Genomic DNA, 4,294 nt, shown 5'->3' on the forward strand with positions numbered 1-4,294 from the left:
GTGACCCGAACTTTTCCATGTTTATATATATTAATTGAGATTGATATTTACATGATTAAATGTTTCCAACATGTTAAGCAATCAAACTTGTTAAGACTTGATTAATTGAAATATGTTTCATATAGACAATTGACCACCCAAGTTGACCGGCGATTCACGAACGTTAAAACTTGTAAAAATGACATGACGATATATATATGGATATACATATGGTTAACATGAGATTATGATAAGTAAGTATCTCCATAAGTATATTAACAATGAGTTATATACATATAAACAAGACTACTAACTTAAGGATTTCGAAACGAGACATATATGTAACGATTATCGTTGTAACGACATTTAAATGTATATATATCATATTAAGATATATTAATATATAATAATATCATGATAATATAATAATTTAACATCTCATTAGATATAATAAACAATGGGTTAACAACATTAATTGAGATCGTTAACTTAAAGGTTTCAAAACAACACTTACATGTAACGACTAACGATGACTTAACGACTCAGTTAAAATGTATATACATGTAGTGTATTTAGATGTATTAAAATACTTTTGGAAGACTTCAAGACATATATCAAAACACTCATACTTAACGAAAATGGTTACAGTTACTTTTCCATTCTTTTCTTTCATCAAGAATTCTAGTCGTATTCTTACCCGTATTATACACAGCTTCAAAACGTACTTACTATGAGTATATACCAATAGGAACTAGCATGAGATTCCACTCTTGATTATGTCATGTATGACTAATCAATTTTAACTTCTACCATGAGCTAGTCAACTAACTAGAACTCCTTTTAACCCCACTCACCACTCACCAATTACCACTCATCATTCACTCCATTTCACTTCCAACTCTCTTTCTAATTCTCTCTCAAAACACACACACTATTACGAACATATTTTTCCAATAGTTAATCATTATCTTCATCAAAAATCACTTCAATAATCAAGCTATAATCATCATAGGAAGAACACTTCAAGAACACTTCAAAAATCCCTTCAAGTTTACTAATTTACTTCCACGCTTTCTAATCCATTCCAAGTAATCATCTAAGATCAAGAAACCTTTGTTATATACAGTAGGTTATCTTTCTTATTCAAGGTAATATTCATATTCAAACTTTGATTCAATTTCTATAACTATAAACTATCTTAATTCGAGTAAAAATCTTACTTGAACTTGTTTTTGTGTCATGATCCTACTTCAAGAACTTTCAAGCCATCCAAGATCCTTTGAAGCTAGATCATTTCTTGTCACTTCCAGTAGGTTTACCTACTAAACTTGAGGTAGTAATGATGTTCATAACATCATTCGATTCATATATATATAACTATCTTATTCGAAGGTTTAAACTCGTAATCACTAGAACATAGTTTAGTTAATTCTAAACTTGTTCGCAAACAAAAGTTAATCCTTCTAACTTGACTTTTAAAATTAACTACACACATGTTATATATCTATATGATATGCTAACTTAATGATTTAAAACCTGAAAACACGAAAAACACCGTAAAACCGGATTTACGCCGTCGTAGTAACACCGCGGGCTGTTTTGGGTTAGTTAATTAAAAACTATGATAAACTTTGATTTAAAAGTTTTTATTTTGAGAAAATGATTTTTATTATGAACATGAAACTATATCCAAAAATTATGGTTAAACTCAAAGTGGAAGTATGTTTTCTAAAATGGTCATCTAGACGTCGTTCTTTCGACTGAAATGACTACCTTTACAAAAATGACTTGTAACTTATTTTTCTGACTATAAACCTATACATTTTCTGTTTAGATTCATAAAATAGAGTTCAATATGAAACCATAGCAATTTGATTCACTCAAAACGGATTTAAAATGAAGAAGTTATGGGTAAAACAAGATTGGATAATTTTTCTCATTTTAGCTACGTGAAAATTGGTAACAAATCTATTCCAACCATAACTTAATCAACTTGTATTGTATATTATGTAATCTTGAGATACCATAGACACGTATACAATGTTTCGACGTATCATGTCGACACATCTATATATATTTCGGAACAACCATAGACACTCTATATGTGAATGTTGGAGTTAGCTATACAGGGTTGAGGTTGATTCCAAAATATATATAGTTTGAGTTGTGATCAATACTGAGATACGTATACACTGGGTCGTGGATTGATTCAAGATAATATTTATCGATTTATTTCTGTACATCTAACTGTGGACAACTAGTTGTAGGTTACTAACGAGGACAGCTGACTTAATAAACTTAAAACATCAAAATATATTAAAAGTATTGTAAATATATTTTGAACATACTTTGATATATATGTATATATTGTTTTAGGTTCGTGAATCAACCAGTGGCCAAGTCTTACTTCCCGACGAAGTAAAAATCTGTGAAAGTGAGTTATAGTCCCACTTTTAAAATCTAATATTTTTGGGATGAGAATACATGCAGGTTTTATAAATGATTTACAAAATAGACACAAGTACGTGAAACTACATTCTATGGTTGAATTATCGAAATCGAATATGCCCCTTTTTATTATGTCTGGTAATCTAAGAATTAGGGAACAGACACCCTAATTGACGCGAATCCTAAAGATAGATCTATTGGGCCTAACAAACCCCATCCAAAGTACCGGATGATTTAGTACTTAGAAATTTATATCATATTCGAAGGGTGTCCCGGAATGATGGGGATATTCTTATATATGCATCTTGTTAATGTCGGTTACCAGGTGTTCATCATATGAATGATTTTTATCTCTATGTATGGGATGTGTATTGAAATATGAAATCTTGTGGTCTATTATTATGATTTGATATATATAGGTTAAACCTATAACTCACCAACATTTTTGTTGACGTTTTAAGCATGTTTATTCTCAGGTGATTATTAAGAGCTTCCGCTGTCGCATACTTAAATAAGGACGAGATTTGGAGTCCATGCTTGTATGATATTGTGTAAAAACTGCATTCAAGAAACTTATTTTGTTGTAACATATTTGTATTGTAAACCATTATGTAACGGTCGTGTGTAAATAGGATATTTTAGATTATCATTATTTGATAATCTACGTAAAGCTTTTTAAACCTTTATTGATGAAATAAAGGTTATGGTTTGTTTTAAAATGAATGCAGTCTTTGAAAAACGTCTCATATAGAGGTCAAAACCTCGCAACGAAATCAATTAATATGGAACGTTTTTAATCAATAAGAACGGGACATTTCATCATGTACACCGGCGAGTTGTTGAGGTAATTCAAGTCGGTAGGCTACTGGTCCGACACGATCTATAATCTTGAATGGTCCATGTACCTTGGATTTAGTTTTCCCCGTTTACCAAATCGAACAACGCCTTTCCAAGGTGAAACCTTAAGCATGACCATGTTACCAATTTCAAATTCTATATCTTTTCTTTTACTATCTGCGTAGCTCTTTTGTCGACTTTGGGCGGTTTTCAATCGTTGTTGAATTTGAATGATTTTCTCGGTAGTTTCTTGGATTATCTCCGGACCCGTAATTTGTCTATCTCCGACTTCACTCCAACAAATCGGAGACCTGCACTTTCTACCATAAAGTGCTTCAAACGGCTCCATCTCAATACTTGAATGGTAACTGTTGTTGTAGGAAAATTCTGCTAACGGTAGATGTCGATCCCAACTGTTTTCGAAATCAATAACACATGCTCGTAGCATGTCTTCAAGGTTCTGTATCGTCCTTTCACTTTGCCCATTAGTTTGTGGAAGATAGTCAGTACTCATGTCTAGACGAGTTCCCAATGCTTGCTGTAATGTCTGCCAAAATCTTGAAACAAATCTGCCATCCCTATCAGAGATAATTGAGACTGGTATTCCATGTCTGGAGACAACTTCCTTCAAGTATAAACGTGCCAATTTTTCCATTTTATCATCTTCTCTCATTGGCAGAAAGTGTGCTGACTTGGTGAGACGATCGACTATTACCCAAATAGTATCATAACCACTTGAAGTTCTTGGTAATTTAGTAATGAAATCCATGGTAATGTTTTCTCATTTCCATACTGGGATTTCGGGTTGTTGAAGTAGACCTGATGGATTTTGATGTTCAGCTTTGACCTTAGAACACGTCAAACATTCTCCTACGTATCTAGCAATATTGGCTTTCATACCCGGCCACCAAAAGTGTTTCTTGAGATCTTTGTACATCTTTCCCGCTCCGGGATGTATTGAGTATCTGGTTTTATGTGCTTCCCAAAGTACCATTTCTCTTACATCTCCAAACTTTGGTACCCAAATTCT

The sequence above is a fragment of the Rutidosis leptorrhynchoides genome, chromosome 2 (genome assembly GCF_046630445.1).
Source record: "Rutidosis leptorrhynchoides isolate AG116_Rl617_1_P2 chromosome 2, CSIRO_AGI_Rlap_v1, whole genome shotgun sequence".
NCBI classification, from domain to species: Eukaryota; Viridiplantae; Streptophyta; class Magnoliopsida; order Asterales; family Asteraceae; genus Rutidosis; species Rutidosis leptorrhynchoides.